At 40.2% G+C, this 14725-nt stretch overlaps 1 long non-coding RNA gene across 1 annotated transcript in view; it reads right to left on the bottom strand.

Moving 5' to 3' along the window:
* Positions 1-5245: 5245 nt before the first annotated feature.
* The window catches only part of LOC103482251 (uncharacterized), a 93545-nt gene continuing 84065 nt past the window's right edge, over positions 5246-14725 (bottom strand). The window contains exon 3 of the long non-coding RNA XR_536427.1: positions 5246-5364. This is a non-coding gene — a long non-coding RNA (uncharacterized LOC103482251). The remainder of the gene's footprint in view (positions 5365-14725) is intronic.

The raw sequence follows: 14725 nt of genomic DNA, 5'->3' as shown, positions 1-14725 counted from the left end.
TGCAACTGTAAAGCGAATCTTTACATTGCCTTAGGAGTAATGACTTCCTCCTCTCTGAATGCCTGGTCTTAATATATGCCTAGTTCTACAACACAATAACTAGTTTTACCAAGTAAATATCACCGATATCAACGATACTTTTTAAGTTTGATATATTGTCAAACTTTTGCCCTTTAGCAGTCTTTGTGGATTCTTCTTTTGCATTAGTTTTTGTTCAAACTTGAGACAGAATTTGGACAAAGTTTAAAAGTATCTACAAAATACTGTGAATATATTAACATGAATTGTGTGTGGAAGAAGAAATTTAAAGCAAATCAAAAAATATTTTTTGTGGTCGAGTTGAGAAACTACAATGCTAGAACAAAATACAATTTCAAGAGGGAATCTGAAACTAAAGTATCGATTTTACATCACACTTCTGTCGATCCGATGCTGACTTGTTATGGATATTTTGGATCGATACTCCCATCTCCATCAGCCAGTATCTTAAAAAGTTATTTTTCTTTAGTTCTGGAGTTCTTGGCACAATTTCCACCAAAACACAGAACCTGTCTACTTCCTGAATGGAACGCTCATTGAAAACTTGCATACAATTCTTTGAAAAGACGAGCTTCAGCAAATTCAGTCATTTAGAAATTATACACACGAGTCAGACTTGTGGAGGTTCATAACTCTCTTCTAATACCTTAGGTGATGGTTAGCATTTTCCAGTGATTTCTATCCCCTTTTGACCTCTCATCTCTATTTTTTTTTTGCATTTATTTGAAATTGGACCATATGAGGATAAAGAAAGATGACATGAATGAAGTGAATGCACCAGCTAAGTGTCCATCTGTCTCTCTCATAATTCATGATACCACTGATGCAATGCCGTGCAAAGAGAACCGCTGCAGCGGATTATTACAGAAGTACAGTAAAAGTGCATTTTCAATAACTCATGGCCTGCAGGACAGCATCCATGAGATACGAAATTCTTCATTTTGTCTAGGTCTGACAGGGATGTACGAGGAGCATGCATTGTATCTCTCAGCCGGGAACCATGAGCTGGAAGAAGGAGCCCTTCCAAACCAATTAGCCACACAGCGGAGCCCGTGTGAACGGTGTCAGTGGGTTGAGTCATTCACGTTGAGATATCATCGGGAGTGACACTACGGCATGCTGACTGACAGTTGTGCAGTAAGAAGTCTTGGGCTGTGCAGTGTGGGATCAGTGCATGAGCGTTGTCACCTTGTGTCATTCAAGCTGAGGCGAAGGTGAAAAGGTTGAAAGCGGGAGAGTTTCCCAGGGGCCAGTCAAGCTGTGACAAACCCTGGATAGGGTTGTGTTACATGACAGCGTGCTTCCTCCTGTTTCCCATGAGACTCATACATGCATACATCATAACGGCAGTAAATTATAAAAGAGTAATCTTCTTTAAAGGGTCTTCGAAAGGAGGACTTTTGTTTAAAGCGGCGGTATGATGTGTTTTCCCGGCAAATAGTGGCATTATATACCGCCATCAAGTAATTATGTTAACTTCAATTGTTATAAAAATCTTAAATCAAATATGATTTAAAAGAAATTTGGCTTTGTATTTTAACACCTTGAAATCGGGCCTCTGTCTCTTTAAGAAACTTCTGCTCTATCTGAAACTCCGCCTTCAGGAAGTCATCACAACATGGCTCCTCTATTTACCCTTTATCAATGTTTTTACCAAAGGTGCTCTGAGAAGTAGCTCGTTGTGCCAGTCCCACCAGGTGTTTGCCAACTGCTAAGACGATGACAGAAAGTGGTAGAAAGAAGACGGCTGAAGAAGGAAAACGTCGTATTGCTCATGTAAATGTCTCAAATTTTAAACCATGCCCCTTTGATTTTCTAATCCCAGCCTTATGATCTGAAAATGCATCAAGACCATGATCCATATATTTTATTTGAAAAACCAATCTGTTATTAGGGACTATTCTTGTTTGCTGTTAATATCCCGGTTGCAACATTATGCGTAAGTAGAAGTTTGAACTTCTTCAAAATGAAGTTTTGACCTCGAGTTTGATGCTTCTTAAGGTTGGTTTCTTAAATGTATTCACGCATTCAGATTTATTAAGCCAACATGTGGGAAACACTTTTTCCATCAGCTGTTTGAACAGGTTATTTACTCAAGAGGTTGCATTGCAACTACCCTGACAGTTTGGGTTATCGTCTGGCTTCTACTTTTTAAAATACATTCATTTTGAACTACAGGAGGGAGAAAAAGAGCAGGGACCTCATTACTCTCCTGTAAAACCGTAAAATAACAGTTGTAACTCTTAATAATTGTCGAGCTTCATGTTTGAACTGGTTGAACTTTGTTTGCTCAGGGACATGTGAAGCTGAGGCCAAGCCAGGGCCACCTTCCATCATGGTTTTGTCATTACTCAAACCCCTCGCTAATACACTCACATGTACTGTAAACTCAAGCGATGTGTTTAAGTTCTGCCTTCCTCTCCTCGACCAAACGGCCGGCCTGTGTCGTTTTCGCAGTCTGCACAACCGCCTCCTGTCCAGGGAGCTGTTACTGCTGCGAGCGACTTTCCTTTCCGGTCGTTTGTGGAAATAATGGCTCACGGAGGCCAACGCTCCACGGTGACCAAGGCCTGTTATTCCTAGCAACGGCCCAGGCTGCTCAGAGCATTAGTCAGAGTCTTGGACCCAAGTGAGGCACTGAGCCCTGAGCTAAATGTGAGGGTGGTGGACTGGGTCTTTAAGAATTTAGAGGTTTAATAAATTAACCGGTTAAGTCAATACTTTGTGATTTATTATGGACAACATCTCAAGGCTGTGATTAAAACGAGCGTTGCCCCATTGATTTGTTGCTGAAATGGTTCATTCTCCACGCTTTTTGTGCCATTATATATTTTTTTACTATATCAATGTGTTATTATGCATAATTAACACCTTGTATGTGGTTCCAAACCTTTTGCTCTTTTTATGCGATGAAAAAAAAGTACTTTTTAACTTCAGTTCTGCATTGACTTCAAGCATTGAAACTCCAGATCAATTAATTGGTTGATTTCAATAAAACATGTAGAGCCATCATTCTTCTTTTAACAGGACTTCAGATCAGTCAGCACAGACCATTCCAATTGCAAAACAGAATCATTTGTTAACATCTTGGTGATACAAAAACATTTTTTATGAGCATTTCCATTTTGAATGCACGTTAAGTTTTTTTTGTGTGTTTTAGGATTTATTATTTACTTTATCTATTTTGTTATGGGCTGCAAAGGAATGGACTTTATCCCAGTAGGTGTGGCACACCTGCATACATTCCCATTTTGTACCACACTCAAATTCAGGTTTGGTTTTTGAATCCAACTCTTAGCCTTAGCCAAGCTAACACTTAACTGTTAAGCTAACAGTTTACAGTCTTTGACCAGCAATGGTACCAAACTGTTAACAGTTAGCTTGCTATGCTAACTGTTAGGCAGTTAGATTGTTATGCTAACAAGTTGATCTTAGGCAAAGCTGCCCAAGATTAGCTTTGCCAAGAGAGGGTCTTGTACGCATTCCTGATATCAATATAAGTAAATGATGGCAGAATATACAGCTAATGTTAGTTTGCTTAAGGTAATTGTTAACAATGGACCACCAAGGTAATCATTAACTGCTAAGGACAACTGTTAACAGTTAATGTTAAGTTAGCTTAAATCCCATAAGTCGTAATAAACATTCAGCTCTCTTTGAATTTTCTAGATGTTTAGCTTAAGTTATATTTTACAAAGAATTAATTTATCTTTCTCAATAAAACTGTCAATAAAACCAACATTGGTCGTGAATTTCTTATGACCTGGCCCTTGTAAAAAGCTAACTGTGAATTTGTATCATTTTTTGACAAACTTCACAACTTACATCTGTTCAGATGTACGCAAGTTTGCTGCCTTCAGTGAAATGAAAAATGGACTAATTGTTCTGGGAAAGCCTGCCAGTAAAAGCATGGATTTCATTATCTAAATACAAGAATGCCCCTGTACAATGTGGAGAGTTTCTACATACAAATATTTGTTTGTGCATGTCTGGGTCTTTTTTAAAATTAATTTAAGTTCATAGTGCACATGTTTTATTTTTAGCAGCACATGATGTCCCTCAGAGGACAATATACCCTTTCAAAATAAACGGGATAAATGGTTTCCTGACAGGATGCAATTTAGTCCAAAGATGAGTGAGCATGCATCTTTCAGAAGAGTATAAAAAGGACAGAGAGTTTCAGGTCAAGAACCCAGTCTGTCACAGCTGTCTTCAGTTTGTTAACACTTTTTGAACTCTTTCACATCTTAAACTTCCTTCGTACTTCATTGGAAGTTGCTTGAAAGCTCTTCACAAAGTACTGAATAACTCTGATGTAGAATGAAGTTATGATTTTGAAGGGTTTTTTTTTACAAATTAAAATTTGAAAATGAGGAATACAGTTCTTAAGTCTGTGCCAATGTTTTGTAGAACCACTTTTGAAGCAAGAAAGTCATTTCCGGTGTATGTCACTATCAGCTGTGCCCATCTAGAGACTTCGATTTTTGCAAGATAAATGAGGTCATCCTCAGTCAGACTGGTTGCAGGTTGTCTTTGAACATTAATTCATCAAGTCTTCCCACAGATTTTCCATTGGATTTGTATGTGAACTTTGACGAGGCCATTCTAACAAATTTGTGATTTTTAAAAACCATTCAGTCTTGAAAGGAACTTGTTTGCTTACAAGCAAGAGACTCTCCAGGACTTGCGCGGCGTGATGTGAAGGCCACAAGCCTATGGTCATGAAGAAAGCATTAAAGCTGCAGTATGTAACTAATTTATTTATTTTTTTTAACTATCACTTTGTCGTGGCAGGATGGTATGAGAGATAATCTCAGGGGAAAAAAAAATTACGTTTCTCTGCCTTCTTACCGTGCTAATTAGAAACAACCAATGAGAACCAGGAGGCAGGTCTTAGTGCTACCAATCATTCTTATATTTGCGCATCTCCTATTCCTCTATGCTCCCAGATATTTTTTCTCTGCTTTTCATTGATGGCATGTTTTGAATGCTAAGGCTAGTTACCATGGCTCACCATGATGGCAGACAAACAGTGTTCTGTAACAATGAGTTGTTTCTACGCCAGGAGCACATTGAGCACTGCTTTCACAAGGATGATTGACAGCGCTAAGACCCTCTTCCTGGCTCTGATTGATGGTGAAAGTTTAAACGTGTAAGAAAAATATTTTTTATTTTAAAGTTACATACTTCCACAGCACTTGGACCTTTTCGTGGATCAGACTAAGGCAGTAGAGATGCTGCAGGATCCCACATACAGCAGCTGGTCCACACAGGCCTTTGGGAATCCAAGGCCTTGTTCGTTGTTAACTCCAAATGCCTCTTCAGCTGAAACATAAAAGGCGGGAGGGTGAGACAAAGGGAGCGCCAGCATTTCCTGATTTGGTTGAAGAGAGCAATGAAGCATCGGCTGGATCCATGACAGAGGCGGAAGATAAAGCATGTGAGGTGTGAAAGGAAACCTGTGGATCAAAGAGGGTGGGAGGTATATTTAGCTGCAGGCAGGAGAGAAGCATGCCTAGCTCACTCCTAACCTGAACCTGTTCAAGATCATGCTCAGTTCGTTGACTATATCCCTTCTTTCAACAATCTGTTCCCGATTCTGCTTCAAACCTGATTATTATCCTTGAGCACACACCTCCTTTTATTAGTTTGACCTCTAGCTTCTTCGTGTATGTGCATTTTTTTCTGTTTGTAATCTTGACTTTAAATTGTTTCATGTATTACTCAATTATGTCCCCATAATTGGGGATCCAAGGTTTGCTTTATGAATATCATCTTACTGATCTGGTGGGAATGGTGTCATCTACACAAAACTTTAGATCCGTCACGCACTTTTTGACCTTTATATAATGTTTATGGGGCTGACAGAGTGGATCTCAATCTGTAGCCAATAAGCACACCATCAGAACTTCTTCAACTTTCTGGGACCATCTCCTCAGTTCTTGTGGTGACAGGTTGCCTGTGGTTAGCTTTGCCAAGAGAGGGTCTTGCAAAGGAGATGCATGCATTCCTGATATTTACAAAGGTGGCAGAACATACTGCATACTGTTCCAAAGACAGCACTGGTGATCCTTCTTGGTAAATAAAATAGATCTTATAGTTAAATATCCTTACAGCAGATATAACATAGCACAGTAGCATGTCCTGGATTATGCCATCTTTTGTTGAAAATCCCTGCTAATCTGCCTCTGTCTGTTCATTTGAAGGCCAAGAAATACTTTGGAGACAGGGATATGATCTTGCAGCTGTATAAACTACACATAAGCCATCCGAGCATTGAGCAGATGCTTGGAACAAATCAATACATGGATGTGACATAACTTTCTTCAGCTGACCAGAAACAAATTTGAACTTATCTTTGGAGCTAAAGAGGAGCGATCTATAGTCAGCACACACCTTCAGTTATTACAGCTAGAAACTAGTGATCAGGCCCGAAATCTAGGACTGAGACCCGAGCCTCCAGAGTCCCATAAAGACAATTACAAAGTCAGTCTTCTATCATCTGAAGAACATTTCCAGGCTTAAAGAAACAAACTTCCAGAAAACTGAAAATATGCTGAAAAACTGAGTTCCATTAAATCAAGGCTAAGAGTAGTTTAGAGTTGCCTTTGATTAGTAGTCCCTGGAACATTGATCAACATATTTGAATTGAATTTGCTTGACGATTTCAATGATGGCATTTGACAAAATGTAATGTTTATTGCCTGCATAATGTTTTTATGATGTAAAGCACTTTGAACTGCCTTTTTTGCTGAAATGTGCTTTACAAATAAACTTGACTTGACATAATACTGCAATCCCAAAACTGTGGCTAGATCTTAGCAGTGGTTCAAGGTCACCCATTTTTATTGCAATACATCTTACATTCCCCCTTATGACTGATGCAAGCGTTGGTTTGAACTTCCTCCTTTGCTCCTGCTCTACATCCACAATGTCTTCACTTTAGTCCACTGAGGAAATCAGGATCGCAATTTGAAGGAATATGCTATTATTCAGGCTAACAGCAAGTTTTTTCAATCTTTTAGTGACTAATGAAGTCGGTTGCAGTAGACTTTATTAAGGGGTACCAGAAAAAATAGGGTTGAATACAAATGCACGTCTAACTTTTGAGATTTTTATTACCGTCAAATGTTGAAAACCACCAAGCATTTTCCATCTAAGTCACAATTATGCTCTAGATATTTCGTACGGTCCTTGCATGACGCAGAGTGGTGGACTTTATTGACAGAGTCCGTCCTCTTGAGTAAACTCTGGAGAGACAGATTTACAATTGATTTACAGTCTGTTTGACCCCATTAGGCCTGCAAGCACCTTTGTTTCCCTAGCTTTGGGGAATGTGTGTGTGTGTGTGTGTGTGTGTGTGTGCGTGTGTGTGTGTGTGTGTGCGCATGCAAGTCAGTATCAGCTATAGGGAGACAGAAAGAATGAAAGAAAGGAAAGGAAAGGAGGGGTTCGGTGAGATGATACAGGGGGCTTCCAAGGCCACTGCAGCGCTGGGTTCTGAGCGTTGCATCAGGTCCATGTTTATTTCATAAACTTTCTTCCCCAGCTGTCAGTCTGAGAGACATCACACTCGCTCCCCACCATCCCCCCACCCCGCCCACCTTCCGCCTCCCAGCTACCCATCGGGGTAAATAAGCCACAACACAACTGAAAAATCTGCTGTCCTCACATGAAAACGGGAAAGTCTAGTAATAATGATCGAGCCACTTCGAGTTGAATCGGAAGCTAAAGCCTGACGTGCAACACAGATGCCGGATTGTTAGCCGGTCTGGAATCTGGAAGCACAATTTTTGCACAAGTTCCTTGTTTTGAAACACAGACGGAGACTATTATTTATTTATTTATTTTTGCCAGAGAGATCATTGCTCACGTCCAGGTGAAAGGTCAAAGAGGCAACATTAGCCCTAATATAACAGCTAAGCATCAATCAGCGGGGGCGCACCTCGCTGCGCTCTGCTCGCTATCTGCTGATGAGAGATGGATGACGGGGGCGGATATAGAGGTCTAAAGTCCCTCTCCTCCGCCCCCCCCAACCCCGTCCCTGGGGTCCCATCATCCTCTGCGCTCATGTGGAAAAACTCAGAAAAAACAAATGCTTGGATCTCAACCCCGAGGGCCAAAAAACCCATTGACGAAGCCTCTGCTGCATTTATTGGGAGCGTGGCGTTTATTCATACCCACACCGAGCGTTACCATGACATATCTCTGCCTTTTTTTGTCTTTTTTTTTTTTTTTGCTCTGTTTATGTATGTATGCGTAACTTAGTCTGGGGCCGGTTCTTCACGCTGCCTGCTGGTCTTATGTAAATAAAGCTGTCAGCCACTTGTTATGGCCAGGCTGGGAGTCATCAGAAGGGCCTGGCAGCCTTTTGAGTCTCTGGCCTCAGTGTGATTCATGCCTGGCGGGGGGACAAAGAAGGGGAAAAATGGTGGAGAGGGAGGTGGTTGAGGAGGGGGGACGGGTTGGGTAACTCAAGTATGTCCAAATCCAAATAGTGTGTGTAAGGGAAGACAAGTGTGTGTGTGTGTGTGTGTGTGTGTGTGTGTGTGTGTGTGTGTCTTAACAGAAAAAAGGGGGGGGGGATATGGTGGCATTGCTTGTGGTGTGTGAGGGAGGGTAGGACGGAGCAATGGAGGGAGACTTTGAGTGGATTGGCAGTTTGTAAAGAGACAAGTGCAGCAGAGGAGTTTTGGGTACATTGAGCCAAGGATGAACTCAGTTGGTTTGGGTTCTCCCCCACCCCACACACCCTCTGATTGTCTCTCCTCTCTTCCGCCTTCCTCCTCTCAGTCACTGTCACTCCAATCATCATGGCGGTTCATCCTCCCTGCACTCTTGGCCTCATTATTTTTCTCCTCTTGCCGCATCTTTCCCTTCCCCTCCCTCTTCGCCTTTCCCTTGCCGCATTGATTGGCATGAACCAATTTCTAAAAGTTTAATTTCCACTAAACCCCAAGGAACACATTGCCTCCAACAATTCTCATGTTCGACTCAAAGTTGCCATGCAGTGAGGACTTCATAATGATACGGCGGAATGGAACCCATGGTGGGTTCTGAATATTATAAACATTAGCTGGAGGTGAATTTGGCATCCAGCGCTGAACATCCCCTTAATTGCTACATTGCTGAGTTTCACTTTCTGGGAGCTAAATTATAACCCAGCAGACCCACTGAATTAATAAATAATGAACTTTTGGATTAAAATAATTGGGTATTAGGAATTCTATACAGGCAGCATCCCTGGGCAGCTCCATTATTGCTGCTAACTTACTTCCATCACTTTTTTTCTGATTAAATCATGCCACTAAATGAAAATAATTGTGCGTGACCAGCGAGTGCTCCCCTCCCCCCCAGGACTGTGAAGATCTGTGTTGTCACTGCTGACTTTGTCCGTCCAAATCATTCCCTTCACCATATAATTGCCCAATTTGACATTTTGAAAAGAAATGTGCTTGATGGAAATATGCCAAGATTAAAAAAAAAAAAAATCACATTTTTCAATAAAATGTTTTGGCACTAAGTTCAGGTGAGTTTTGTTGGCCGTATCAAAATTGGCTTATTTAGTAAAAACTAAAAAGGAAAAATTTTTTTTGCATCACACGAGTCACATGATCAAACAATCGGATGTTGCTACTGGCGCAAAGCACAAACAAGATGACAACAGGAAGTAGTTGGATGATTGTGCGGCATGGGTTTTAGTGACTTGTCACGTGAACAAGCTTATTCAGATGTGATTTTATGGAAACATCGCAAAGAGCAGGAGTTTCTTAAAGAGACAGAGGCCCAATTTCAAGGCATTGGATTACAAAGTCAAATTTCTTTTAAGTCATATTTGGTATTTATATAACATCTGAACAACTAAAGGTAAAAGTTACTTGATTCTGCTAAAAAAAAAATTACCCTGTTCCTGGAAAATACATAATTCTGCCCTTCAAGGTTGCCATCTTTATGCTTTTGTTCAAAGTGACATTTTCATGTTAACTTGTTTAACTCTGCAATATTTGGCCAAAAAACTGTCTACAATGCCACATTATGTTATAGTGTCATAAAATCAGGCTTCAAGATGAAATAAAACATTATAAAAACTGCATTACGGAATAAAATCCTTGAATACCACCAGTAACTCTGAGACAGAAGAGGACCTGTCTGCCCTCCCAGGAAGAACGAGAGGAAGAGCGAGAGGAAGAGTGAGGGGAAGCAGGAGAGGAGCTGGAAGTGGAGGCAGACGGGGAAGAAGTGAGGCATCACTTTGAAATGAGGGCAGACGGTCCGACACCGCTGAGCCTGACATCTCACCACAGCCCATTTTCCAGCCATCACGCACACCTGGATCCCAGCTAATCAGTAGCTGTTACATACAGCTGTGTTGAGCTTTTTCAAATGTTTCTTACATCTACTATTCCAACAATTTTGGCCAACACATATCAGCATGGACGGTCACACTTCTCAACTGATGAAAACCCGGTGGTGGTATTCTCAGTCCGAGAAGATTTTTGGACAGGTTGCCAATCATCATCAGAACCATTGCTTGGTCTAAAACAATGAAGGGAAAAGAAGTCAGGCGTCAACCTCCACCTCTCTTACTCTCTCTCTTCTTTGCTCTCTCAGACATTGGACTGGCATTACCACGCAGGACTTTTTAAAAGATTTTTGTCTGTGGTTTTGTACATGGGCTATGTCAAGTGTTCATCCTTGACGGACTATTGGTGCCGTAGTAATCGGTACAGTCTACCATTTCCCTCTAGTGTAATATCTCGCCAGAAGTGGCTCAAGATTCTTCAAGCTCTACATCTTAGCAGTGAAGAAGACAATGCTGCAAATTTAGCTAAAAAGGGGATGCCTGAGTACAACCGCCTTGGAAAGCTGAAGCCTCTGTATATGGAGATGAGAGACGCTTGTTGCTGGAATTTTCATCCAGGCCAAGAAATCGCCATAGATGAAAGGATGATCGCCTCCAAAGCCAGGGTTTTCTTCAAACAATATATGAAGGCAAAACCTGTGAAGGGGGTTTCAAACTATACGTTTTAGCTGATTCCAGTAATGGCTACACGTGGGATTACTTCATTTATGAAGGAAAGACTGACCCCAAAGGAGACAAAGGCCCAACCTGTGACACAGTACATAATACTGATTTGCTGAAAAGTTACTTGCAAGTTAGTACAGTTGAAAAAAGGAAAAACTAAGATATTTGCACTGGAGACTAAACCAAAAATTATTGGTAAGATTTTGTAATTTTGCAGTGCATCATTAGTAATATTTTTACAGTACTTGTTGTTACTTTGAAGTCAAAAAGGGATGAAAATCATTAGGTAATGGAAATATTTATGTGTGAAAATCTGTTCAATTTTGACACGTAAATCAAAAAGAAAATATAAAGTGTACAGTTTTTATGAACCACTGCGATTTGACCAGACCTCGACAATGTTTTACACTTCATAAAATAAAGATTTTGATGGTTCATAAATATCCTCACATTGCTCTCTCACTAACCTGACTGTAATGTTATTAACACACAACCGAAATGTCATGAATAAAACATCAACAGTAAACATCTAGAATGAGGAAGAGGATTCATAGACTGAATAATGCAAAGATAACAAACGTTTCTCCTTTTGAAAAGCATTTGGTTTATGTTCCCCACTGCTGGTCAGAGTAAATGCAGTCAAAGGGAAATTGTTTAGCATTTTGAACACGACCTTCTGTTGGCGCTTCCAGCAACAGAAACATATGTTCCCGGCTTGACATCCACTCATTTAGCAGGTCTAATGGAGATCAGCATTTCCCCAATCTTTTAGTGGGAATTACTTCATCATGCTAGCCAAAACATCACTCTTTTTCTCTGACGGTGTGTGTGTGTCCTATTTTAAAAACACATAAACTGAGTTTCTATTTGACTGCCTTGCCAAATAGTTAACTCTCATTGATTTTATTTATTTATTTATTTTTACATTATGTTGTGTTACAACTATACAGACGACAACCTATTTGACTGGGATTTGTTGACAGTAGCTTGAGCTTTATTGAAACGCAGAAGACAGATGGTTTTTACATTTTTTTTTAGTAATGGAAGTTGGCTTTGAATGTTGTGCATTTGTATTCTGCCACCTCTTAGCTGGACAAGAGCCAGTGCAGCTAATTAACTTCAGAAGGTACACAATCACGGCTAAGTTCAAAATAATACACACCTTTGGCATGATTTAAGAACCAAAGTGATTTTCATCCAATCAAGAATTTTGTTTCTGATAGGAGATAAGACAGGGATCTCTCAAAAGGCAACAAGACAATGCAAAAGTAGTATTAATTTAAAGGGGGGGGAATAACTTAAAGGGGAACATGCTGCCATTTTGTAGCACAATCAAATAACTATGTTGTTCATTTGTTATAAAAATGTGCCATGTATGAAATATGACTTTAAAGAAATGGAATTTTGTAATTTAACGGCGTGAGATCAGGTCTCTGTCTCTTTAGTAATCTCCTGTTCTTTCTGAAACTCCGCCTTGAGGAAGACATCACAACATCATTCCTCCTTTAACTTCTTAACGTTTTCACCAGCATTGCAATGACAAGTAATGAACTCGGTAGACTTGCTGGTCCACCAGGTGTTTGCTAATTGCTGCTGGCTAGTCAGAAGGAGCAAAGAAGGGGAGTTGCGGGGGACGGTTTGCTCAGTTAGGTCCACCCAGGTGTTTTGCTCAGCTGAATGGTTGTCATAATAACATCCCCTCAACAAAAACATACCTGGAGTGTTGCTTTGATTCTTTGATGCGTGTTTCAGAAATCCTTTAATCTCCCATAACATGATGTAAAGCTCAGAAAAGATCATTTTACATAATACTGCCCCTTTAAGTCAGTTTTTTTTAATGCATGTTGAAATTGATTCACAGCGTATCAAATAACAAAAGTGATTTTGGGAAGAAAAAAATAAATATTACCCCTACTTTCTTGTCAAAAGATGATTTAGGCAAAAGTTTCAAGAGAATAAATTCTTTTGCAACGTACTATATCTGTGCTAAAAATAGGAATCGGTTTGCAGAGGATCTGGGTATTCATTAAAGTGTCGCCACGTCGGTAACTGCATCCGACATCCTGTCATCACCGGTGTGGAGATGGCGTGAAATCTGAGGCGAAAAAAAAACAAAAACAAAAGCAAGATGCCAGATGTAGCCTCGTAGCAGTTTTGCATAAGCTAGAAAAACTGGGCCTTTGGGGAGAATTCACAACATTAGTAATCACATTTTTAAAAACACTTCAAAACAACTGGGGAATACAGTTATTTTTTTTTTTTTTTGAAAGCCTGTATTTATTTATTTTTTCTACTTTCACATTTGGAGGCTGACTGACTACTTCCATGGCCTCCTCCTTCAGATCAGCGGTTGCACCATGGTGGTGGTGGTGGAATAAATTTGGATTAATTGCAGCCCCGGTGCCTGCTAGCTTTCTCTCAGCTCGGTGACCGCTGGGATGTGAGCAGAGGAATTTTTTTTTTTTTGCGTGCCACCTCTTCCCCGCGCCGCGTCTCCCTTGTCATTGCGCCGCCGAAATCTCGCCTGCTAAAACAGAGGTAATTAAATCTCCCAGCTCTCATTAAAAATACAGCCGTCTTCCACCGAGCGCCACATCGCCACTAAGCGAATGTAAATTTTCATTTCATGGTGCTGAGAGAGAGAGAGAGAGAGAGAGAGAGAGAGAGAGAGGCTGTTCTCCAGGAGCCCATGCCAACGCTCTACATTGGGGAAAAAAAAAAAAAACTGCTCCCCCAGAAATAACTGTCCTTTTGTTTCCTGCAGTATTACATAGGGAAATGGCCCTGTGAGTTATATAATTTGCAGATTAGGTGCAGTCACAGGGTCTTTTCGGTTACAGCTAAGAACAGTGAGCCTATTCAGGTGTCTTTTTTTTCTTCCCTCTACCCCCTCTCTTTTTTTTTTCTTTCTACAAGCAGAAAAAGGTATTTGCAGAGATGTTAACTGATTTTTAATTAGCTTTTCCTCAATAATAAGCTCAGATGCTCGTCCGAGATTAACGGCGGGGAAAGTTTTTCTTTTTCTTTCCTGGGGTTAACCACTAGTTGACATGCGAAACACAATCCCCCCCCCCCTTCGTCTCTTCCCCTTCCTCAATCAGGGGAGAAGAATGGTTTTTGCTGATTATGAAAGATTGGACTAGATTAAAATGGGGTAAGGCTGCAAAAGTGGGGATGCGTTGGAGGGTGGGACAAAGTCAGGTACTTAGACTGTCTGTGCTTTAATAATGGAAAAGCCTCTCAAGGTTCTGCTAAAGTCATAAAGTGGCTTAAATTTTAAGATCAGAATTTTTTAGGCCTGAAAACAATCCAGGTTTTCCATCATAGGTTTTAATTCTTGTTCAAGGTGTGTCTTAAATTTCATTTTTCCACTGTATCTTATTCTCCTGTTAGGGAATTAGGACGTGACAAAGATGTAAACATTACTCGTTTAATGAAGTCCGATTTGGAAAAAAAAAAAAGTTATTTGGAAAAAGAAAATCTGTTATTAACTGCTGTAAAGTATTAAAGGGGAAGTATTATGTGTTTTCCAGGGTAACAAAATAAGATGCAGCAAGGGTTATATTCAGTGGTGGAGAAAGTACTCAAAAAATGTACTTAAGTAAAAGTACAAATACACAGACAAAAATGTACTCAAGTAAAAGTAAAACTACCACATTA

Source organism: Poecilia reticulata, linkage group LG20, assembly GCF_000633615.1.
Source record: "Poecilia reticulata strain Guanapo linkage group LG20, Guppy_female_1.0+MT, whole genome shotgun sequence".
In the NCBI taxonomy this organism is placed as follows: Eukaryota; Metazoa; Chordata; class Actinopteri; order Cyprinodontiformes; family Poeciliidae; genus Poecilia; species Poecilia reticulata.
The sequence above is the reverse complement of the archived record's forward strand: the minus strand, read 5'-3'. Positions and strand labels throughout refer to the sequence as shown.